Raw genomic sequence first — 26,763 nt, 5'->3', positions numbered from 1 at the left:
GAACACTTCCTGTTTCCTTAAATAACGTAACTATCCGGCGAACGGTCCGGACACTTGGATGATGTCGTCGACGATACCGAGCAGCATACACAGCACACGCCCGTTGGGCATTTTGATCACAATAGCCATACATCAACACGATATCGACCTTTTCCGCAATTGGTAAACGGTTCATTTTAACACGGGTAATGTATCACGAAGCAAATACCGTCCGCACTGGCGGAATCTTACATGATACCACGTACTTATACGTTTGTGACTATTACAGAGCCATCTGTCACAAAGCGAAAAAAGTGGTCTTACTAAAACATTCATATTTCTTTACTACTGCACTAATATGTAATAAAAAATGGGGGTTCCTATTTAAAAAAAACGCAGTTGATATCTGTTTGACCTATGGCAGCGCCATCTAGCGGGCTAACCATGGCGCCATCTGGTTTCCCCCTTCAAGCTAGACGAGTTTCGTTCTTTGTAGTTTTTTCGTTTGATGTTTATTTCGTGAGATATTTGTCCCGGTCACCATTAATGGACCACCCTGTATATATATGCGCTTGTAACACGTTATCATGGCCTAAGGCCGAAATCTAGATTATGGAATAAAACCTGTTACACTTTCAAAGGGCGGTTACAGTGTGGAGAGATTTGTAATTTGACTTAAGACATTGGCGCAAGGTCTGATTACGAGGAACTTGACGACCCCACCACTCCTGCCTTTGCCGGCCAAATACTATCAGTGCTGACTACAAAGGTGAGTCAAATAGATCCCAGACGCCAAAGTACGGCACACCGTTTTAAATTTGGCGTCTATACATATCTAGCAGCAGCACATGTTGAGTGGAAGGTAGCCAATACACAGTATGCCGCGATCAAAAACTATTGATCTGCAATCAGACCAAGATGGCAGGAGTGCTATGAGTGTGTACTCGGCTAGAACAACGCGTATTTTGTGAACTGAGGGACTATCCGCAAAGCACGTCCACAGCGAGATTCTTCCCGTGTATGGTTAGAAATGTATTTAACGGAAACTTTGTTCAATTGGATATAGGTATTCAGCAAAGGACAAAGACAATCACAAACTAGGAGCGTTCTTGCCATTCTGTATATCCAATGACGGCATATTGTATCGTTGTCCAGGCGTATTTAGCTATCCCCCACGACATGTCGGTCTTTAGGGTTGCAGCAATTAAAGAAACCAAATAAACATGTTATACAGTGTGGTCCATTGATCGTGACCGGGCCAAATATCTCACGAAATAAGCGTCAAACGAAAAAACTACAAAGAACGAAACTTGTCTAGCTTGAAGGGGGAAACCAGATGGCGTTATGGTTGGCCCGCTAGATGGCGCTGCCATAGGTCAAACGAATATCAACTGCGTTTTTTTAAAATAGGAAAATGTAAATTTCTAAGGGACCAAACTGCTTAGGTCATCGGTCTTTAAATAGGACCCCCACTTTTTATTACATATTCGTGTAGTACGTAAAGAAATATAAATGTTTTAGTTGAACCACGTTTTTCGCTTTGTGATAGATGGCGCAGTAATAGTCACAAACGTATAAGTACGTGGTATCACGTAACATTCCGCCAGTGCGGACGGTATTTGCTTCGTGATACATTACCCGTGTTAAAATGAACCGTTTACCAATTGCGGAAAAGTTCGATATCGTGTTGATGTATGGCTATTGTGATCAAAATGCCCAACGGGCGTGTGCTGTGTATGCTGCTCGGTATCCTGGAAGAAATCATCCAAGTTTCCGGACCGTTCGCCGGATAGTTACGTTATTTAAGGAAACAGGGAGTGTTCAGCCACGTGTGAAACGTCAACCACGACCTGCAACAAATGATGATGCCTAAGTAGGTGTTTTAGCTGCAGTGGCGGATAATCCGCACATCAGTAGCAGACAAATTGCGCGAGAATCGGAAATCTCAAAAACGTCGGTGTTGAGAATGCTACATCAACATCGATTGTACACGTAGTATATTTCTATGCACCTGAAATTGCATGCCACTAGGCACAAGAGAAATTACGTCACGATGACAGATTTTTTGAAAGGAGTACTATTTAGCGACGAAGCGTCATTCACCAACAGCGGTAACGTAAACAGGCACGATGTGCACTATTGGGCAACGGAAAATTCACGATGGCTGCGACGAGTGGAACATCAGCGTCCTTGGCGGGTTACTGCATGGTGCGGTATTATGGGAGGAAGGATAATTGGCCCCCATTTTATAGATGACAATCTAAATGGTGCAGTGTATGCTGATTTCCTATGTAATGTTCTATCGATGTTACTACATAATGTTTCACTGCATTGCAGAATGGCAATGTACTTCCCACATGATGGATGCCCGGCACATAGCTCTCGTGCGGTTGAAGCGATATTGAATAGCATATTTCATGACAGGTGGATTGATCGTCGAAGCACCATACCATGGCCTGTACGTACACCGGATCTGACGTCTCCGGATTTCTTTCTGTGGGGAAAGTTGAAGGATATTTGCTGTCGTGATCCACCGACAACGCCTGACAACATGCGTCAGCGCATTGTCAATGCATGTTTGAACATTACGGAAGGCCAACTACTCGCTGTAGAGAGGAATGTCGTTACACGTATTGCTAAATGCATTGAGGTTGACTGACATCATTTTGAGCATTTATTGCATTAATGTGGTATTTATAGGTAATCACGCTGTAACAGGATGCGTTCTCAGAAATGATATGTTCACAAAGGTACATGTATCACACTGGAACAACCGAAATAAAATGTTCAAACGTACCTACGTTCTGTATTTTAATTTAAAAAACCTACCTCTTACCAACTGTTCGTCTAAAATTGTGAGCCCTATGTTGCGACTATTACAGCGCCATCTATCACAAGGCGAAAAAAGTGGTCCAACAAAAACATTCATATTTCTTTACGTACTACACGAACATGTAATAAAATGTGGCGGTTCCTATGTAAAAAACGCAGTTGATATCCTTTTGACCTATGGCAGCGCCATCTGGTTTCCCCCTTCAAGCTAGACGAGTTTCATTCTTTGTAGTTTTTTCGTTTGAAGCTTATTTCGTGAGATATTTGGCCCGGTCACGATCAATGGACCACCCTGTATATCGAGAGGTCACTATTTCTGTCGCGAACGCTGCCACAAGAACTCCATGCTGCAGGCTTTTAACGCTTTGTCGAGCGACGGAATAAATGTTTAAATTTGCAAAGTGGTATATTGAAAATGAAAATATATTTCAGGCTGGTACACAAGGCTGTGGTGTCTCTATCCCAGTTTGCTACTTATTTATTGACCCACCCTCGTACTTCCTAAACGAGGACTCATCGGCTGCCTCTGCATGGAGTGTTGCTCATTAGCTGTCTCGACTACGGAGGGACATAATAGAGTGATGTGCATACCACATGGTCCTCCATACTGGCGCCCAGTAACGCCGCCGTTGCCAGTCGCAGTTCACGAGCTGTAATTGCGAAGTTTTTTCAGCTGAGTCATTGCCAGGAGGCACAAAAGTGTCCTAGGGTGATGAGGTTACAGTTCAGACGTTAAGAACTCGACCGAGCAATCTTTGTCTCCGTGCAGGCACGCTAACCCCACATGGAGGACTGGTGCTTAGGCCCCTTCGCTAACTGCCCGGATTCCTGCCAGCCTGGGATCACGGAATTGCGGAACTCGAACAGAGTTGTAGAAACGCAGAAAGTTGTTTGTAACACTGGAAATTGCAGGCGGAGAGGCGAGCAACGGAATGCCGCAATCAGCGAAATGACAACAGTCCCCACAAGTGACGCCGTAAGTAGGCATTCTAGGCGTGTCTTCCCCTCTCCTGCGGTCACTTCAAAATAGCCACACCGCTATTGCAACGACTCCGTGCAACTGGACGACCATAAAAGTCCTCAAGCGACAACAGCAGAGCCACATTCCTTTATTTAGTCGTGCTGAACTGGCAGGAAAGTAAGTCTGGTTATTTATAAAAGGATAAGTGCTTTACTTGATGTACGTGTCAGACGATAATTCGTATTCGAAATCGATCTCCGTAGTAACAGCAAAGGACGAGTGGTGGGAAGAACTTCATTTTGTAAGACTTTTCTGATGTGAAAACCATTTTAATATTTACTTAGGTTGACTAAATGAGATAGCTTGAGTAAGAAACGAAAATTTTGATGAAAAACTGGAATCATGTCATTCAAATGAACAGTCCATTTTTATTGCCTCGTCGTTAACCAAGATTTGAGCACGTCTTTCCTCACGATACCATAGGAGTAAATATGGGCTTTATGCAACAACTTCCTTCACCAATACGTTGATGTATTCACAGAAGCCGGCCGGAGTGGCCGAGCGGTTCTAGGCGCTACAGTCTGGAACCGCGCGACCGCTACGGTCACAGGTTCGAATCCTGCTTCGGGCATGGATGTGTGTGATGTCCTTAGGTTAGTTAGGTTTAAGTAGTTCTAAGTTCTAGGGGAGTGATGACCTCAGAAGTTAAGTCCCATAGTGCTCAGAGCCATTTGAACCATTTTATTCACAGAATGTAGGCTGCAGCCTTCGTTGTTGCTAATATGCGAATTTCCTGTTGTTTTACTACTTCAGTTAAGCAGTTCTCCTGCTCATTAACGAGGGCCATTTCTGCGTCAGTCTCATCAATAATTTCCGGACCAGTTTTATTTTGCCACCCAGTACTACTCGTAAAGAGTTCGCCAAATTCATCAAATGTCGATGTTAGAAAAGAACACAACACAGGTTTATCGCGGCGTATAGTCATAAATATGGTTCTGTACGGCGCTTAATTAAATGTTGTTGCCATGACCATAGAGTGGCGACAGATGGGAATATACCTCCCAAAATAATTCATGAGTGTACGGTCGGATTTCTGTGTCCAACTGGCAAAACGTTCCGGCAAATGATCACATTACCATCACCAAATACGCTTAATTATGAAGATAAAAATGTCAAATTTTTACAAAAATCGATTTACTAATCACTTCTGTATCAAAATAACTCCATGTCTTCGTTTTCTCTTGGAAGTAAATAATGTAATAGCGTAAACAGATGAAGCCACTTTACGCTTATTACACATCTGAAAAGGCAGTATTCGAAAAGAAACCATTCTGTGTGTAACTGTGTGGCTGCAAATGAAATAGCCGGCCGGTATGGCCGAGCGGTTCTAGGCGCTTCAGTCAGGAATCGCGCGACTGCTACGGTCGCAGGTTCGAATCCTGCCTCAGGCATGTGTGTGATGTTCTTAGGTTAGTTAGGTTTAAGTAGTTATAAGTTCTAGGGGACTGATGACCACAGATGTTAAGTCCCATACTGCTCAGAGCCATTTGAACCATTTTGCAAATGAAATAACGCAGTTTGTCAATTCAAAAGTGTCAGTCATTAGTAAATCTGCCGTGTAGTCCCATCGTTTAAAATTTCACTACGCCTCACGCAAGTGTTGCTTGGATAACTCCTAGGCAGGAATTTTGTAGATATCCTTAATTATAAATCGAGGGGTAATAATGTCGTGTGACGAGGGCCTCCCGTCGGGTAGACCGCTCGCCTGGTGCAAGTCTTTCGATTTGATGCCACTTCGGCGACTTGCGCGTCTATGGGGATGAAATGATGATGATTAGGACAACATAACACCCAGTCCCTGAGCGGAGAAAATCTCCGATCCAGCCGGGAATCGAACCCGGGCCCTTAGGATTGACAGTCTGTCGCGCTGGCCACATTTTTTTTCCTTATTTTGTTCGATATAGTTCGTTGCGTTTGGTTGGGGCGGACGTCACAAGACATCCGTTCAAATTGATCATTGGTTCCTTGACTCAGTTTTTTTATTACAGAGAGCACGCAGCCCTCTGACCGAACACGCTGAGCTACCGTGCCGGCTAACACAACACCCAGTCCCTGGGCGGAGAAAATTCCCCGACCCAGCCGGGAATCGAACCCGGGCTCAGAGGATTGACAATCCGTCTCGCTGACCATTCAGCTACCGGGAGCGGACATGAGATGGAGCCAACAGCACCCGGTGTTCCCAGGCGGTCACCCATTCAAGTACTAACCGGGCCCGATGTTGCTTAACTTCGGTGATCGGACGAGAACCGGTGTATTCAACATGGTATGGCCGTTGGCGGCCACTCAACTACCGGGGGCGGACATGGGGTAATCAATATTATACACACTGCGGTATCAAATTTCGTTTTTATCCGTGTCGAATAATTATAACGAAGCAGAACAAAAAGCTGGTTTTCTGATGCCTAATGACCAGACTGCATTAACTCACTGTCTTTGCAACATTTTAAAAACTGAACAGTAGCCGAGCGAGATGGTGCAGTGGCTGAGACTGACTCGCGTTCGAGAGGACGGTCATCCAAATTTTGCCTTTCCGTGGTTTCCATAAATTGCATAAACAAATGTTGCGATGTTTCTCTTGAAAAGGCCAAGGCTAATTTCCTTCCCTAATTCGACCTTCTGTTCCGTTTCTAATGACCTCGTCGTCGACAGGATGCTAAATCCTAACCTTGCTCACATTTTTAATCAGTCAGTGAGTTATTGTTAAGTTCTACATTATCTGAAATTCTTTGTTTGTTATGAAAGAAAGATCAATTGCTTTTGATGGACACGTTTTTACAAATTTAGTCAAGACTAGAACTGTGTTTAGAAACGTGTTATATTATTATGGCTAATTTTCCTTGTATTCATCAAAACCAGGGGTTTTTGGATTTTTCGCATAGCAGTTCCGAGTCTTGGTGACGTAACAGTGAGCCTTCATGGTTGCTAAATGGCTGAGAGGGTAACAGAAGTCGATGTGGGTGAAAACGGGTTGTGAATGTTATCTTGTTCATAGGCAGTGGTATTTGAAAAAATTTAATGAAATTTTTTGATGGAAATTGATATGACTTACAATAGCGGCAGAATTTTGGAGCCAGGTCGGGTTCTAAATAACGCAGTGAGCTTGGAAATGAGAGGTCGAAAGCGCTTATTTCTGTAACAAAAAACGAACTTGGTAAGTGCCTTTAATCCAGAGTGCTCGGAGGTAAAAGTATTTTTATTGTGACATAATTAACAATGCGTATAGCACGGCAGCTACGATCATAATCTATGCGTTATGAAGAGCATGGCTTAAAACCAGACCGTTTGAGACTGTGCGAAGTAGTCATCCCAAGATGCCATATTTGAAAATCTAAGCGCTTCTGATGAAAGAAGACGCCGAAGGCACGCAGCAAGCACCGCTGTGGTCTAAAGCTGCTAATGGCGACAGCTTCATTAGTGGACGCCAACGTCGGAGCAGATGAACTAAAATAATAATTCTCAAGAAGTTTTAATGACATTCTAACGTATTATTGACAGCTCTGTTAGGGAATAGGTGGAGCTCGCCACAGTTACTCACCAGATTTTCAGCGAGATAGTTAAACAAAATACCATTCAGAAATTTCTCAGATACGCTCAAAGAGAGAGTAAAGGGGTTGGTACGAAAACAGTCCTTGTTTTTTATTCGATGAATTATGTGGTAAAGGGATTTAAGCTTATTAATGAACAGTTTCCTCAATTCTATTTAGACCTATAAATTGCACGTGTGTACCCATGTAATGAAAGGAAAAGACAGAAAAAGTTTCATTATAATTGATAACGAAACTTAGATAAGTAAGAACACAGGGAACAGCTAAACAAAAAAAAAAAGGTTCAAATGGCTCTGAGCACTATGGGACTTAACTTCGGAGGTCATCAGTCCCCTAGAACTTAGAACTACTTAAACCTAACTAACCTAAGGACATCACACACATACATGCCCGAGGCAGGATTCGAACCTGCGACCGCAGCGGTCGCGCGGTTTCAGACTGTAGCGCCTAGAACCGCTCCCCCACTTCGGCCGGCCGTACAGCTAAACAGGGGAAAATGTAATCATCATCACGAGAGAGTGTTCACAGCTCGTGATAATGAAATATCCACAAGTATCGTTTTTTTTTTTTCGTACCACATTCCATGCTGAATACATTTTCCTGAAGAAAAACATCTTTTAGTTTTCCTTTCGCTACATTTTGCAAAGAGATTAAAAAATGTGACGGAATTATGATATGAGAAACATACCTGAAAGAGCTACATTATTTGCAACTATAGAAACATTTGGGAGAAGGTTTACAGCTCAGATTTCGGCAGTCCATTTTGGAAAAGAAGTTTTGATGACTCTTAGTATTCGATTTGCATCTGCAAACGCTGTATACTACCGCAAGAAGTGGCACCAAACATCTAATAATTCACGTTTATTTGACTTCAAATGTAGTCCAAGAGTAGACGCGAATCGAGACAAGAATAATAAGAAATTCAGTCTCGAATCGCGCGACCTCTACGGTCGCAGGTTCGAATCCTGCCTCGGACATGGATGTGTGTGCTGTCCTTAGGATAGTTAGGCTTAAGTAGTTCTAAGTTCTAAGGGAATGATGACCTCAGATGTTAAGTCCCATAGTGCTCAGAGCCATTTGAGCCAATAATAAGAAATTTCCAACATCATTAGTCTGTTTCCGTTACCGTCGTTAATTTCAAGCTGAGAAAGAGATGTTCATCGACACGATTCATTTCAGCATCATCATTTATACGACATTTTCTATACGATATATACCATATCCCAGTGCCTATTTTATTCTGATTACGATGCAAAGCTCAGAATAAAACAGGCACTGAAATACCGTATTTATCTGCCGATACGGAGCAAGCGACTTTCAAATACAGCCGGCTTGTGGCCGAGGGGTTCTAGGCGCTACAGTCTGGGACCGAGCGACCACTATGGTCGCAGGTTCGAATCCTGCCTCGGGCATGGATGTGGGTGATGTCCTTAGGTTAGTTAGGTTTAAGTAGTTCTAAGTTCTAGGGGACTGATGACCTTAGAAGCTAAGTCCCATAGTGCTCAGAGCCATTTGAACCATTTCAAGTACAACGTCTAACCTGTACGGACGTACGAGTACAGATCGTAGACGCATGAGTGACGACATATGGAAGATTGGTTCTGGCCGTGGGTCGTGTATGGATAGCTAAATAGTAAGGTACCGCTTGCGATAAGCGAGAAATCCGGGTTCGAGTCGCGGTCCGTCACAAATTTTCATTGTCATTCCATTCTGCAACTGATGGTTGTCCTTATTTGCAATTGGCAATTCATTTGATGTATATCATTTATATGTCTCAGTCGACTGGATAGCTGATGTAACGCAAAACATGAATTATTGTAACTGTCTTTGATTTTAGCCTTCTTTGGCCTACACCCCAAAGTGAAGTAAATCACTCTCAGATTCAATGTTAGACGCCAGCAACCGGTGAACAGTCATATCAGATAGAACCACCTCCTCGCTTTTGAATGTAAGTAACATGAAGAGATGCTGCCAGCTTTCCAATAGGAGACCCTTTATGTAGGTGCTGGAGGTACCTTCCTGTTAGAGATATTTATAATCAGATGGATAGTGCTTTTAATAAGTATGTCATAGTCTCTCACCGGAGACCGATACACAGGGATCCAGCGTCACATCTATTCGTTCATCTACAGCTCCACGCAGGCACTGCAGCAGTAGTATCAGAATTCTAGAATGAAACTTTCACTCTACGGCGGAGTGGGCACTGATATGAAACTTCCTGGCAGATTAAAACTGTGTGCCGCACCGAGACTCGAACTCGGGACCTTTACCTTTCGCAGGCAAGTGCTCTACCAACTGAGGTACCCAAGCACGACTCACGCCCCGTCCCCACAGCTCTAATTCAGCCAGTACCGCTTCTCCTACCTTCCAACTTGCCCGCGAAAGGCAAAGGTTCCGAGTTCGAGTCTCGGTCCCGCACACAGTTTTAATCTGCCAGGAAGTTTCAGTATCAGAATTGTTTGAAGGACACTTCATAAACACGAGGATGCTTGTATGTCTTCCAAGTCATCTGACTCAAACAAATGCAGCTCGTATGGTAGACCATCGAATGTGAGTTGTATGTCTTACATCTGGCTCTGACCAGTCCTCGTGAGCTTGTTTGTCCCATGTGACTGATACCACGTGTGTCGTCACCACCAACACGGCGACAGCGAGTGCGGATGCTACACTCTACTAAAGAGAAACGCTCCCTGATGGGCCAACCGGTGCCGACCAACCGCCGCGTCATCCTCATGTGACAGCATCAATTGGCTGCGGTACGGACTGGCGTGGGGTAAGCACACAACTCTCCCGGTTGTTACCGGCTTTGCAGATCTTGCAGCGGCTACTTCTCGGTCAAGCAGCTTCTCATTTGGCATTACGAGGTTTAGTGGACCATGTTTCAGTCCTCTCTTCTCACGAAGGAAAAATTTCTGACAGTACCGGTAATTGTTCCCGGGACGGCTGGAGGCGGTCTAACCGCTAGTAGATAAAGTATAATGCAGTAGTTCATAATTTCACAGCACCGATACTGCGAGCTGAGCTGGGTAGCCGCACGGTCTCTAGCGCCTTGTCACGGTTCGCGCGGCTTCCCCGTTGGAGGCTCGAGTCCTCCCTCTGGCATGCGTGTGTGTGTTGTCCTTAGCGTAAGTTAGTTTAAGTTAGATTAAGTGGTGAGTAAGCCTGGAGACGGATGACCTCAGCAGTTTGGTCCCATAGGACCTTACCAAAAATTTCCAAAATTTACCGATACTACGAGAGAGTCAGAAATTATGAAAGTATAATTTCCTTGGCAACTAAAATGGTTTACAATTTTATTTGGCATTCAGCGCTGATACCGTTATTATAAAACAGAAATACGGTTTCTCTGGACATGCATAATTTATTACATACCACTTACAAATTTCATAAAATATAACACGGAAGTGCAACGTATAAGATAAGCAATCCAGACAAGAGAATACAAGGTTTTGAAATGTGGTGCTACAGAAGAATGCTGAAGTTTAAACGGACAGACCTAATAACTAATGAGATGGTATAATCGAATTGGGGAAAAAGAAATTTGTGGCACAAATTGACTAAAAGAAGGGACTGGTCGATAGGACACATTCTGAGACATCAATGAATAGTGTGTTCGATAATGAAGGGAAGTGTGTGGCGAACAAACTGGCCATGCAGGTTGACATCGATGTAAATATGCAGCAGTCATTCAGAGATGCCGGCCGCGGTGGCCGTGCGGTTCTGGCGCTGCAGTCCAGAACCGCGGGACTGCTACGGTCGCAGGTTCGAATCCTGCCTCGGGCATGGGTGTGTGTGATCTCCTTAGGTTAGTTAGGTTTAAGTAGTTCTAAGTTCTAGGGGACTTATAACCTAAGATGTTGAGTCCCATAGTGCTCAGAGCCATTTGAACCCTTTTTTTATTCAGAGATGAAGCGATTTGCACAGGATAGATTAGACTCGAGAGCTGCACCAAACGAGCTTTCGGACGGAAGACCACAATAGACTGAGTCGGTAAAATGTTTAACCCTTTGACTACCAACGGGGTACGTGTGTCCCATGATAGGTTATCAGAGAACCAGCTGGAATTTGTTGCATGTTGGAGTTTTCTACTGTTATGTATCAGTTTTCCTCTGGTAACGGGAAGCCTACTAGTTGTTAGCAGAATTCTTACAATTAATTACAACTGCACCTGCAGGTTTTACTGTCCTTGTCACCGTATTGTCACACCACACAGACAAGCAACCCAATTACCAGATTCGCAAAGCGGGCTGCCGGACACACAGCGTCAACGATTTGCACCCACGAACTGAAGCTTGCCGCATCACAAAAGAAGCCCTTATTCAGCAACTGTAGCGTGGGTTACAATATGCCCCCCCCCCCTCCCCCTGAAATCACTTGGAAAACGAAACGGCGGGGAATATTCTTTTCATATTGTTACTTCTGACAAAGCAATTAATTAAAATAACCATACATTAATATTTTTGATATAAAATTGGTAGCCAATGGGTGAAAGGTTTAATGACTAAAGACTTAATGACTAAAGGTTTAATGACTAAAGGTTTAATTTTCCGCCATAACTGTGTAAGCATTCGCTGGAAGGATGTAAGAGTTTATCGTCGCACCGTGAGGCCGTGAGAGGAGCAGCGTCAGGTCAGAACAAGATGGACGGTGAAGTCCATCGGCTATCAAAGCACATACATCCCAACATAAGCCTCAAACAACTTAGGAAACAACAGAAATTATAATTAAGATGGACGCATGGTGATTCTTAATCCCTGCGGCATAACGGCGATAGCATTTGCAACCCTCATTCCGTGAGTTCGCCAGTAAAGGAATTCAGTAAGTATGGCAACCAGTCATCACAATCTGCTCTGAAATGGTTTGAAATGAGATTCAGCACAAAATTATGATAAAAAATTCTTGCGGAATCAACATCCTGGTTCTAAGTGATATGTTCATGTGTTTTCCCTAACGTATATACCTAACACAGTGGGAAAGAAAGTTTAATATTTGTTTAATATCTAATTAAAAAGAAAAAGAGCAGTAAAAATATCGCAGCGTTTACACGTTAATAAGATGTTTACGAATTGTGTCTGAAGCTTTGGATTGTATTTCGAATAATCAGATGACTGACTGACTTTATAAACTTAACTTCGTCGATTAAAATTACTTGGGCTTCGAAAAACACCGCACAATAAAAGAGGGTAAAGGAAGATTTCTTTTGCTATCTTATGTACAGGCAATGAGTTGTATTCGGTATCACAGGGTATTCGAAACTTGAGTCTCAGAATGAATACGAATGTGTTGCAGTGGATTTTAACATGTTTCGTAAGTTTATCACTCAACATTTCCATGAAGGATATCTTCTTCGCTGCTCGAAAGTACCGTTTCGTCAAAGAGAGCAAACTAAACAATCACAAAATTAACTTATCCATTATCGATGTTGTACAACCCGTGACGGTGTACTGAATATAAATGTAGGAAACGAGCCAGTTTCTGAAAGATTTGTTTATACCAAAAATTGGTTTTCGAGTTTTTTCAGGCTAATCTTCAGATGTGCCCCATATGGAATTTACGTTTTTATTTCCGTAGCGTGACGCTCGGTACTGGCTCACGACAATGTGGGCGTCATTGTGGTTACTATCTGCCTGGTAGCTTTAATTTTAATTGCTTATTGGCCACAGGTTAATCACTTTTCACTAAAAATGTAAATACATTCGTCGCCATAAATCCACCAGAATGTAGCATGTGCTGTCATCTCATAATACCGAACATTCTGTTACAAGCTAATACCAGCATCACACTACAGAATACGGAAATAAAGATGGAAATTTCGTTTGGGACGCATCTGAAGACGAGCCTCAAAAGGCTCGAAAACTAGTTTGTGGCAGTGAACCAATGTTTCAAGAAACAACTGCATGTAGTTTGCTGCATTTATATTAAGTCATAAAATGTTGGGAAATTTCACTCGCCGATGTGATTCTCAAAAATTTTGGAACATTTTTCCATTACACCTATAATACAACCTTATAGTCACTGGATCTGAGGAATCTCTGCTTCTGTGAGGTAATGCAACATGGTACAACTCCAGATGACCAGATCTACCCACGACTGCTTGCACCGACCTTTGCTGACAGCTGTGAGATGAACATATAACTCATAAGCTAAAACCCCTAAATGAACGCGACTGGTACTGGGCACAAGTGCCAACAGTGCTAATATAAAACCTATTCTAGTAGAAGAAGTGGCACAGCGGTTAAGACACTAGGCTCACCTTCTGAAGGAAAGCTGTCCAAATCCACATTCGCCATCCACATTTAAATTTTCCGGGGTTTCCCTAACTTTCATAAGAAAAATACTGCCGATTTAGTTCTCTCTAACGCCAGCCTGTGTTCGGTCTCGAATGATCCCGTCGTCAAACGGACGTTAAACTCTAACGTTCCTTAATTCGTTTCTTTCACGACTGCTTATACAAGCCGTCTACGCAACTTCAGTTAATTTCCCCGCGCTGAGAGACCGTGGTTGATACATAAAATAATTCCCTGACGCTTCGTTTCCGAGTGTGGGCGAGAAATCTTCGGACGTAAAAGGGCAACTGCAACAAGGGCTCGAGGAGCTCCCAAACTTAGCAGCGTCACAGCGAAACTACCTCATTTAGATAGAACTGAACTTTCATATTTAGTTGATTCCCTACCAGAAGAGTTAATCGCTGATCAGAAATAGTCAGCAATTAAACTTTCTGGTTTGTTCTTCTGTAAGCTAGCATACGTCCTTTTCTGTCTATTAACTGACACCTCTGCACTGGGTTCCATAGTACTGAACGTTAGATTCCCACGGAGAACATTTTAGGAGATGTCGAGGTAAGAATCCTTATGTTAGCAAGACGGTCCGCTGACGAAATTAAGACAAATAGTGCTAGAATATTGTTTAAATTCAAGTCATCTAACGGTACTTCGTCAAAACTGGAAAGGAAGGCGCTGAGGAATATCAGTGCGGGTAATATTGTAATTACCGCTGACAAAGGTAACGCCACAGTTGTGATGAAGAGTTAAGACTATCACAAGATCAATGATATTTTGGATATGAATACTTATAAGAGGCTTCGGAAACATCCTAGAACAAAAATTTTAAGAATTGCCAATAAACTGATAAAAACATATTTTTCTTCTGACGATACGAAATAACTCTACAGGACAAAAGCTTACCCATCCAGACTGTATGTCTTACCAAACGTGCACAAGCCAGAGATCCGGTGGTGAAGCAAGCGCTGTATCATTGTGAGAGATACAGATGTGAGCGAGTGTGCTGGGACTTACCCCAGATCACTACTAATAGTCCAATGTCATCATAACGCGTCTGTATGTAGCATACAAAGTATTGCGGCGTAATTTAAGAATGAAATTAAAAATTAAAATAACTTTTACAAACTTTATCAGCGTATGCTTCAGTATATTAATGTTAAAATAGTTAATTCTCAGAATGAGCAGATGAATACGTTTTGCTAAATATATTATTTTTAGAAAAAAAGTAAGTGGCGCTAAATAATGAAGCTAGGAAGCTAAAAACTGTCCAGAATGTGCAAATGTATATCACAACCAAAATTTACAAGTCTCAGCTTGGTTGTACCAATATTTGGGTCAAAATCAACGTTTCTACGAAAATTAGAAAAGCACTAAATACTAGACTTAGAAAGATGAAAATTCGTATGCAGCCTCAGTTTGATATAAAAACGTCAGCTATGTGATTCCATTAAGCTACCTCTATTAGCTTTCAAGTTATTTACAAAAAATCAAATTTGAAACAGAAACGTCCTCATTCATAATAGATGAAGTATCATTTGTATTTGTGACAAAGTTCTAACTACAGTACTTGATTACATTGACGAAATAATACAACTGTACCAAGTTTCAAGACTTTATTGTAAATAACAGTCATTACAAGGAATCTAAAAGAGGCAGTTCAGAGGTCCGTTCAAAAATTCTAGCTGGCAAAGTTTACACGCATTCAAGCTAGAACTTTTTCAGTAACTAATACAAACTTTAATTACATAAAAATCATGAAGATTGTAAACTATTAAATGACAGTGATATTAATTATTAGGGATCATTTAGATGCTGCTGCCTGTGCCTAGAGCGGTTGATAGCAGACGTTCCGATCGGCGGTCCACTGCGCTCATATATAAATAACAGCCAGTGAGGCAGTGAGAAGCGACGCTTCGCACCGAGATATTAATTTCTCCGGGTCAAAGCTGACGTAGGTTGCGCTTCGGATGACGTCAGAGCTAGGCACCTACCAAAAGCGTTTCCGGTAAACGTAGGAAATGAACTCACGAGGACTGCACACCATCCTGGCTCACTTAGATTTCACGGAAGTAACTGTTTGTGTGGTGCCCGTAGTGTTGACAAAACCGCATGGCATGTGGTGAGATTGTACACTTTTGTGGCGAGCAGTTAACTTTGATGATAGATCATTTTACTTGGAACTTCCCGTAGAGGTCATCTCTGAACTGTTAAAAGTGCTGTTTCCGATAGGGACATTATTATTATCAGGAATATCATTATGTTTATGAGTGTGAACTTTTACTGAATATATCAATTAGTTAAAGCTCAAAACTTTTATTTTTAGACATAGATCCTGATCCCGCTGAGTAAATAGCAAGTAGGAGCGTTTTCTTTCAGTGAGTACGAAGAGTAATGTGGACTTGCAGACTGGTATTTATGATCAGTATGTTCTCCATCGCTTTCTGGCTGAACGCAAAAATAGTTTTCAGGCTCTTACAGACGGCAGAGATTTATATTTATTTGCCCGCCGCCTCACAGATCCTCTGAGACCTGTTGTGAGTGCTATATGGCCTCCCCCCTACGAGGTGGCCAAGTACACTGCTGGCCACCGTAAATGCAACACCAAGAAAGACAAGAGGTAGCACAACAAAATTTATTTTGTAGATAACATGTTGACCAAGTATCAAATGATTACGTTTACAGACGTCTGTGACATGTGGTTCCTGCCAGAATCAGTAGCCAGAGTAGCCGCCATTGTTGGAGATCACCGCTGCCACACGTCTCGGCATTGAGTCAAAGAGACGTTGGATGTGTTCCTGGGGTACAGCAGCCCAAGCAGCTTCCACACGTTGCCAAAGATCATCTGGTGTGGCAGCTGGGGATGTAATCTGGGTCACTCGTTGAGCAACCATGGACGACATGTTTTCTATCGGCGAAAGATCCGGAGAGCGAGCCGTCCAGGGAAGCAATTCAATCTGGTTATTGACGAAGAACCTTTGGACATTGCGTGCCACATGTGGTCGCGCATTATCCTTTTGAAATATGGCTGTGGCCGAGCCCTGAAGGTAAGGAAGGACAACTGGCTCCAGCACCTCTGATTTGTAGCGCCGGCTATTTAAAGTACCGGCAATGCGTACTAGAGGCGTGCGAGATTAATATCCAATACCGCCCCATACCATAATACCCGGTGCAAGACCAGTGTGGCGGTGCATAATGCAGCTGTCCAGCATCCTCTCTCCACGGTGTCTCCACACTCGAATCCGACCATCGTGGTGCTGCAGACAGAAGCGTGCCTCGTCAGTAAAGACAACGTCATTCCATTCTGCCGTCCACATCCGTCTGTCATCACACCATTGGCGACGGAGACGTCTGTGGTCCTGCGTCAATGGTAGACGAAGCAATGGACGTCTTGCGGACAGACCACTCTGCTGTAAACGGCGTCGAATGGTACGCGCAGACACTGGATGATGCGTTACAGACGCAATGTGCTGTGCTATGGTTCAGGATGTCACTGAGCGATCCGTCACTGCCATGCGCACAATTTGCCTATCAGCACGTGCAGTGGTGCACCGAGGTGAATGCGATCGACCACGTCGGTCCGTCGTACCCTCCTGCATCCAACGGTCACATATCCGCATTACAGTTGTTTGGTTTCGTCCAACACGACTAGCGATTTCTCTGTATGATAATCCACAATCTCAGTAAGCCACTATCCTTCCTCTGTCGAACTCGGATACTTGATCAAACGATGTTCGCTGTTGTCTACGAGGCATAACTGATCGTCTTGTGAAACAACCACAAGGTAAACACACGTGCCGAACGTACACTCGTCGAAATCGCCAAGCCTTAAATGGCGCTATGAGGTGGCGCCACAGGCGCGCGTGATGTGCGTCTGCGCTGAAATTCTAATCAGTTGCATATCTCATCGCTGCAAACCCATGGTGTAAATTTCACTTGATTCGGATGCTTCCTTCAGGGTGTTGCATTTACGGTGGCCAGCAGTGTATTTTGTCTCACTGCTGAAGCCATACATTGGTAGAACTGACAGTTTGTGAGCGTGTGGGTGCTATTCTGTCATTCTGCGCAACGGATTAATCTGAGATGTACCCTTTACCCTGTGGCTCCTGCAAGATGCAATTTACACCCCCACACTACTACAGAAGTCAGACAAAAAAATTGGCTCTGAGCACTATGGGACTCAACATCTTAGGTCATAAGTCCCCTAGAACTTAGAATTACTTAAACCTAACTAACCTAAGGACATCACACACACCCATGCCCGAGGCAGGATTCGAACCTGCGACCGTAGCAGTCCCGCGGTTCTGGACTGCAGCGCCAGAACCGCTAGACCACCGCGGCCGGCAGAAGTCAGACAGACGATCCTAAAGTTCTAAAGAGAAATGCCTGAAAAACTTTCAGCAATAAATATCTTCTGGAGTCGTCCGCTGTAAGGAAATGACACAAACATTCACAAAATTTCTTACGTAACTAGTGGGATACTTGGGTACTGGAGTAGTGCTAGTTAGTGTCAGAAAAACATGAAACTAACGAAAATTATTATTTATTTTGCAAAAATTCTGAGAAATCACAATGGCACTTTTAGTTATGAACTGAACAAGTTATTTCCAGGTTCTTTTCGGAATGTGAAGTTACCTCTTAAGGGTAGGATTCGCTAATGAAATTTCTATACAAAGTTTAAGATTGTTATTGACTTGGCAGAATGGCTGAGAGCCACGCCTACTCAACTTGAGTAATTATCTGTTAGAATGTTGCTAGGTACGGTCGAGGCTGTCGCATGTGAAATGCAGTGAAGTCTATTGTTGTGGAGGAAATATGTGGCTCCAAGAGCTGTAGCACACAATACCGTAAGCTGCCATGACTGCTGCCTGCGCCGCTCGCTGCTGACAAATAAGACAACTCTCGTTCTATCTGGATTGACCTTTGCAAATCAAACTCTCGCTACGCCTTGATGAAGTCAAGGACTCCTATTCGCCCCTAGTCTAACTATTGGCGTGGTACACCGGTCAGATAACCAGTCCACTGCGATGCCACTCAAAAATTCGCTCGCAGGCGTTTAACTATAACTCTGTCCGTTCACACCACACAATAAGTGTGGCGGCCAACACAGTGAACAACGCTTAATCACAAGGACTTAATATAGAGTCACACTCCGATTCGCTCTCGACAGAGATCCTCTCCCAGTGAAGTACTGAGGAGAGACTTGTTCCTCGCTCTTTGAGTACACGTATGAGCGCGCACGCTCTCGTTACGTGTTCTCGCTCCAAGAGCAGCAACGGAACGGTCCCTCTCCGTGCCAGACATGAAGGGGTATATCTTTCGGTCTCTTCCATTACTCCTTCAGCTCAAGGCATCAGAAATATTGTGTGCCAATCAGCATTGCTCTTCTAAAACGGGAGAATGACGTTCCGTTTAAGGCGACCAATCCGGAAATCTGTAGCATCAGCGTTTGGCGTTTGCCGCCTCCCTGTGAAAACCTCTGAAACTGCATGCTATGTTTGTAAAGAATGCGTAGGCTGGGTGCTCCCACACAATGTAGCGGAATTTGCTTTTAAGCTGAACCCGGGGTCATTCTCTCCTTTCACTCAGGCAAACGCTGTCCGCTCCATGGGCGGTCGCCGTACGACGTAGCTAGGCTGGATCGTCCTCTGAAGGGACCAGCCTCTCGGCGTGCGGTCCGCCTCTCCTGAACTAAAAGCTTTTGTGGCCGTCGTGTCTTGAATGTGTGTGTGTGTACGCCAGCCTCGAGTATCTCAACCCCGGTGCGCACTTTTTATTTGTGTATCGTTTACATGAATTCATACAACACTGACTTTATCTTATCGAGTTTGGGCTCAAATGAAGCGTCTTTATGTGCGAAATATGACTGAGGGCGGAATATGTAAGCAATGAAGGTCAGGAGACCACGACGTCTTACAAGTTATATCAACAACTCATCGCATTTTATTGAAAAACTAAGAGATATGAACGTAAGCTCAAATGGTATTCCTGTCAGTTTTGATATTGTGTCCTTATTAATGACGACTCCTGTGAACGAAGGTATTTTATATGTAAGACATATTTTTCAGATCGATATTGTAGCTTTATTCAGACACTGTATCACTGCAACCTGTTGCCGGTACAGCAGTGCATTTTTGGAGCAAATTAATATGGTGCCAGCGGGCAGCTCTTTTATAAGAAGACCATCAAATTCGTTAATCATGGATGTTGATGAATCTTACGTATGTTGTAAAGGGACCCGTCCTGAGTATCAGGCTGGCGACTTTTCATGCGACATCGTCTAATTTCCGAGAAAATCGATGTTGAAATTTTATGCGTACCTTTTATATCCTTAACTGTAGTCATCTTCTGAGGTACGAGGGTCGTTCGATAAGTAATGCCCCACATTTTTTTTAAAAAAAAGCCATTAATATACATAGACAAACTTCCTTATTGGTGCTTCACATTTGATGTTTGTTCTGTGCGCCAGTGACGTTGCGGCAGAGCCGTAGTACAGCGTCAAAATGGTATCTATATACGACTCACGTTACAAGCAGCGTACTGTTATTGAATTCTTGTGTACAGAGAAAGAGACCGTGGTGAACATCCATAAACGTTTGTGTGCAGTGTATGGCGATGCTGCAGTTGATAGCAGTACAGTTGGGTGATGAGTAAGGAAAGTTACAGCCTCAGGAAATGCAGAAACAGAGCTCCGTGATCAGCCACGCTCGGGACGTCCTGTCACAGCCACTGCTCCAAACTTGCTGAATCGTGCGGATGCCATTATTCGTGCCGACAAGTCGACGATTGGTTCTACAGTTGCCGATGAGCATTTTTTTTTTTTGTTTTAGGGCGCAAAACTGCTATGGTCATTAGCGCCCGGTCCGTGACTTAGGAAACAGTAAAAACCGAAAATGGAAACTAGCAGCAATGGGAACGAAACTCAAAAAATTGGAGAAACTAAAAGCAGAAGGAAGGCTTAAAAATCCACTACAGAAAGAGGTTGGTTGTCCCCAAAAAAAAAACTTCAAATGACTGACGTCATTTCACTGGCACTAATAAACTCGAGAACGCGATCGGCCGAGCGCGTGTCATCCGCTAAAATTGACGATGTATAAGGCGACAGCTGTAGGCGGGCGCGTAACGGAGTAAAATAGGGGCACTCAATTAAAAGGTGTCTTACCGTCCACAGCTGAGAGCAGTGGGGACAGAGTGGGGGAGGATCGCCGCTTAAAAGATGTCGATGGCTGAAAAGAGTGCCCTATCCGGAGTCTAGTTAAAATTACCTCCTCCCGACAACGCGTTCGGGAGGAAGAGGTCCAAGCACAAGGAAGAGCTTTCACGTCCCGCAATTTATTATGGGGAAGTATTGACAAATGTGCGTGCCATAAAAGAACAACACGACGGCATAAAACGCTCCGTAGATCGGCGAAGGGAATCGATTGAATAGCTGGCCGAAGAAGAGAGACTGCAGCCTTGGCCGCAATATCGGCCGCTTCATTTCCACAGATACCAACGTGTCCCGGGAGCCAGAGGAACGCCACCGAGACGCCCCCCAGGCGGAGCAAGCGCAGACAGTCCTGAATCCGGTGGACCAGAGGGTGCACAGGGTAAAGAGCTTGGAGACTGAGGAGAGAGCTGAGAGCATCTGAGCAGATAACATACTGTATCCGCTGATGGCGGCGGATGTAGTGGACAGCCTGGAGAACAGCGTAAAGCTCCGCAGTATAAACCGAACACTGGTCGGGAAGGCGAAATTGATTTGGGGTGTCGCCAACAATATAGGCACTCCCTATACCTAACGATGTTTTCGAGCCATCAGTGTAAATAAATGTGGCTTCCTTCATTTGTGCACATAGAGCAGCAAATGCCCGACGATAAACAAGTGAAGGGGTACCATCCTTGGGAAATTGACAGAGGTCACGGAGCAGGCAGATCCGGGGACGGAGCCAAGGCGGTGCTGTACACCAAGTTGTCAAGAAGGTTTTAGGCAAGCGGAAGGAAAGAGAATGGAGCAGTTGACGGAAGTGGACTCCCGGTGGTAGTAGGGAGGAGGGGCGACCTGCATACCCTACATCAAAGGAGGCGTCGAAAAAAATGTCATGGGCTCGATTAGTAGGCATGGAAGACAGATGGCTAGCATAACGACTCAGAAGGACTGCTCGCCGATTGGACAGCGGAGGTTCAGCAGTCTCAGCATAAAGGCTTTCCACAGGGCTGGTGTAAAAAGCTCCAGACACTAAACGTAATCCACGGTGGTGGATAGAGTCGAGACGACGAAGAATAGACGGCCGAGCAGAGGAGTAAACTATGCTTCCATAGTCCATTTCGAGCGCACTAAGGCGCGATAGAGGCGGAGAAGGACCACTCGGTCCGCTCCCCACGAGGTACCATTCAGGACACGGAGGGTGTTGAGCGATCGCAGACAGCGAGCCGAAAGATAGGAAACGTGGGAGGACCAGCACAGTTTTCTGTCAAGCATAAGACCCAAGAATTTAGCTACGTCCGAAAATGGAAGGTTGACAGGTCCTAGATGTAAGGAGGGTGGAAGAAACTCCTTACGTCGCCAAAAATTAACACAAACGGTCTTACTGGGAGAAAAACGGAAGCCGGTTTCGGTGCTCCAAGAATAGAGGCGATCGAGACATCCTTGAAGACGTCGTTCAAGGAGGCTGGTCCTTGAGAGCTGTAGTAGATCGCAAAATCGTCCACAAAGAGGGAGCCCGAGACATCAGGAAGGAGACGATCCGTAATTGGATTTATGGCAATAAACAGTACAACACTTAGCACGGAGCCCTGGGGCACCCCGTTTTCTTGGGAGAAAGTACGGGAGAGAGTAGTGTTCACCCGCACTCTAAATGTGCCCTCTGCCATAAATTCGCGAAGAGAAAGGGGCAGCCGACCTCGAAAGCCCCAAGAGAACAGTGTGCGGAGGATGCCTGTCCTCCAACAGGTATCGTATGCTCTCTCCAGATCAAAAAATATTGCTACTGTTTGGCGTTTCCGGAGAAAATTGTTCATAATATAAGTGGAGAGAGAAACAAGATGGTCAACTGCAGAACGATGCTTTCGGAAACCGCATTGGGCAGGTGTTAAAAGACTACGGGACTCCAGCCACCAAGCTAAACGGCAATTCACCATACGCTCCAAAACCTTACATACACTACTCTTGGGAGAAATGGGGCGATAGCTAGAGGGGAGATGTCTGTCCTTTCCAGGTTTCGGAACAGGAACGACGATAGTTTCCCGCCATCGTCTGGGAAAAGTACTGTCGGTCCAAATTCGATTATAAATGCGAAGGAGGTAACGCAGACTATGGGTTGATAAATGTAGCAACATTTGGATGTGGATACCATCCGGTCCTGGGGCGGAGGAGCGAGAACAATAGAGTGCATGTTGGAGTTCCCGCATGGAGAAAACAGTATTATAGCTTTCGCGATTTTGAGAGAAGAAAGCAAGAAGTTGCACTTCCGCTGCACGTTTCTTCGGGAGAAACGCTGGCGGGTAATTTGAAGAGCTCGAAATCTCAGCAAAGTGTTTACCCAATGAGTTAGAAATTGCGACGGGGTCCACTAACGTATCACGCGCGACAGTGAGCCCAGAGACCGGAGAGAAACTAGGGGCGCCTGAGAACCGTCGAATCCGACTCCAAACTTCCGAGGAGGGAGTGAAGGTGTTAAATGAGCTAATAAAGAATTTCCAGCTTGCCTTCTTGCTATCGCGGATGACGCGACGGCATCGCGCACCGAACTGCTTATAGCGGATACAGTTGGCCAAAGTATGATGGTGGCGGAAAACGCGAAGAGCACGTCGCCGCTCATGTATTGCGTCACGGCATGCCTCGTTCCACCAAAGAAATGGTGGGCGCCGGGGCAATTCGGAGGTGCGTGGTATTGAACGTTCCGCAGCTGTAAGAATAACGTCGGTAATATGTATGACCTCATCGTCGACGCTAGGAAAGTGACGGTCATCGAATGTCGCTAGAGACGAAAAAAGTGTCCAATCGGCTTGGGCAAACTTCCAGCGTCGCGGCCGTATATAGGGCAGTTGAGGCTGCAGTCTAAGGACACATGGAAAGTGATCATTCGAGTGTGTATCATCAAGGGCGAACCATTCGAAGCGCCGAGCTAACGGAACACTGCCGACCGAAAGGTCCAAATGAGAGAAATTTGTCGTGGAGGCAGACAAAAATGTAGGGACCCCAGTGTTGAAGCAAACTAGATCCGCTTGGTGGAAGACGTCTAGCAATAGTGAGCCACGTGGACAAGGATGTGGAGATCCCCAAAGCGGGTGGTGGGCATTGAAGTCCCCAACCAGCAAATAGGGGGGTGGAAGCTGACCAAGAAGATGAAGGAGATCAGCTTGTGCCATTGGTGCGTACGATGGAATGTATACAGTACAAAGAGAAAAGGTATATCCAGAAAGGGAAAGACGGACAGCGACAGCTTGGAAGGAAGTGTTTGAGTGGATTGGGTGATAATGGAGAGTATCATGGAGAAGAATCATGAGTCCTCCATGGGCTGGAGTGCCTTCAACAGGGGGGAGATCAAATCGGACGGACTGAAAATGGGGGAGAACAAAGCGTCATGGGGACGCAGCTTTGTTTCCTGAAGACAGAAGATGATCGGCGAGTAGGATCGTAAGAGGATCGACAATTCATCCCGATTGGCTCGAATACCGCGGATATTCCAGTGGATAATGGACATAGGGTGAACAGAAAATGGAGGAATGTGACCAAGGTTGCTGTCAACTCAACAACTGCTCAGAGCTTGCATCCGACAGCATGGAATGGCATTCAGCCGAAGGCAGAAGATCCTGATCCATAGGTTGTTCAGGAGCAGCTCCTGCCACCAGCAATCGGCCGGTTGATCGGCCGCCAGCAGTGCGCCTTGGCGACACAGAAGACGGCCGAGGGCGATTTCCGCCAGGTGGTGCTGTAGATGAGACACGCCTTGGCGGAGAAGGAGATGAACTGGGTTTCTTATTAGCCTTCTTGGAAATATGATGTTTAGATGAAGGAGGAACCGATGGTTGTGAAGTTGGGGTACGTAAAAAATCTTCACGAGTATGCTCTTTTTGGGATGTAAGGGCGAACGGTAATTATCTCATAGCCTGCTTTCATTTTGGATGGAAGTTGAAGACAGTGCGGGTTGGAATGATGTTCGTGTCAACCCTTTTCATAACTCTATGAACAGCCGTTACGCCCTGGTCAGACAGGTAGTGCTGAATTTCGTCGTCAGACAATCCATCGAGGGAGCGTGTATAAACGACTCCACGCGAGGAATTTAAAGTACGGTGCGGTTCCACCCGGTCAGGGAAGGTGTGGAGAAGTGAAGTACGCAGCAATGTTTGTGCCTGGAGGGCACTGACTGTTTCTAACAACAAGGTGCCATTCCGTAATCTGGAACAAGACTTTACAGGACCTGCAATTGCGTCGACACCTTTCTGAATAATGAAAGGGTTGACCGTGGAGAAGTCGTGACCTTCAGACCGAGAAACAACACGGAACTGTGGCAACGATGGAAGAACTGTCTGTGGCTGAGACTCAGTGAACTTACACTTGTGAGCAGACATAGTGGAAGGTGAGGAGACCATTGCGGAAGAATCCCCCATGATTACCGGCGTCTCCGATGGCGCGCTCCTCCCTTGTTGGGGCCCTCTCTGAGGGCACTCCCGCCTTAGGTGATTGTTCACACCTCAGGTCACACCTCCCGACAAACGTACGGAGGGACCAATCGGCACTTTCGGAAGGTATCAGCTCGGGTAATCACCCCTCCCTGGGCCTGGCCGTTACCAGGGGGTACGTACATGTCCTACCTGTCTACCCGGAGCGGGGAATTACGTGTTACCCCGTCACCGGCTACGCACGAAAATGCGTGGGTCGGCCTTCAGACACGCACAGGGAGGAAGAAAGAGAAAGGGGAAAACAAAGAAAGGGAAAGGAAAGAAGAGAGGTCTCAAACGCCGCAGCGGAGAAAAGGGTAAAGAGAAGAGGTAAGGAAAAGAGAAGGACAAAGGAAGGATGAAGACATACAAGCAGAGGAGGCGAAGAATGCGTTACATTTACGAGCGTCCGTCTCTGGACGTAGGCACAAACCATACTCCCAGAGGGGGAGAAAGGGAAGGAAAGGGCCAGAGGTGAGGGGAGGGGGGCCGAAGATGGGGGATAGGGAAGGATGTAGAAAAGGAAGGTATGCAGCCCGGAAAGGAAGGAGGGCCACATTAGCTCGGGGTCCCGTGCTCGCTACACACGTATCCACAAAAGAGTTGTGGACCCCCTGGGGGGGGCCGATGAGCATTGTAAGTGCGTCTGCAATGATCGAGACTCTCAGATATTCGAAGATGGGTTCCATGAATGCTCACAGCGGACCAAAAGATTCAAAGAAAGGCCATTTCATCTGAATTGTTGGAGCGTTTTGAGATCGACGTAGACGCCTTTCTGTCACGGATCGTTACGGGGGACGAACGCTGGGTGCACCACTTTGCGTCGGAAACAAAGAGGTAGTCCATGTAGTGGCATCATCCTCATTCAACACAAAAGAAGAAGTTCAAGACAACCCCCTCTGCCGGAAAAGTCATGGTGACAGTCTTCTGGGATTGTTTACTATTAAAAACAGTCTCGATCACAATTTATTTATTATGGTGACCGGTTTCGGCCACTACTGTGGTCATTTTCAGACCAATGAGTAAGAACCTCTTTATGCTTTCATCATTACTAACTTTTCTACAGGAGCGGGTATACAGTGTAAAAGGCATATTACTATAAACATAACTAGGTCTTCTTTGAGTCTTCGGGTCGATTCCACAATGCCAAGTCTTGTAAGCCATGACATCTCGATCGGCGAAAGATTCAAGTCCAGGAAGTGAGGCGTTCTCACAACGAACAAAAGCTCCCTTCCGGGACTTGAATCTTTCGCCGACCGAGATGTTATCGCCTACAAGACTTGGCATTGTGGAATAGATCCGAAGACCCGAAGTAGGCCTAGTTATGTTTATAGTAATATGCCTTTTACATTGTATACCTGCTCCTGTAGAAAAGTTAGTAATGATGAAAAAATACATGTATGGATGAAAGGACTTGGTGTACCTGCTGAAAATGTAACTGTAACTGGAGATATTACTTTGTACT

General features: G+C 45.0%; 1 protein-coding gene and 1 non-coding gene across 3 annotated transcripts in view; one reads left to right on the top strand and one right to left on the bottom strand.

Moving 5' to 3' along the window:
- LOC126249803 (uncharacterized) overlaps positions 1–26,763 on the top strand; it is a 619,524-nt gene that overhangs the window by 403,335 nt on the left and 189,426 nt on the right. The window lies entirely within an intron of this gene.
- LOC126249814 (5S ribosomal RNA) lies at positions 5,991–6,109 on the bottom strand. The gene has a single exon (XR_007545671.1). It is a non-coding gene; the product is annotated as a 5S ribosomal RNA (ribosomal RNA).

The sequence above is a fragment of the Schistocerca nitens genome, chromosome 3 (assembly GCF_023898315.1).
Source record: "Schistocerca nitens isolate TAMUIC-IGC-003100 chromosome 3, iqSchNite1.1, whole genome shotgun sequence".
Lineage (NCBI taxonomy): Eukaryota > Metazoa > Arthropoda > Insecta > Orthoptera > Acrididae > Schistocerca > Schistocerca nitens.
The sequence above is the reverse complement of the archived record's forward strand: the minus strand, read 5'-3'. Positions and strand labels throughout refer to the sequence as shown.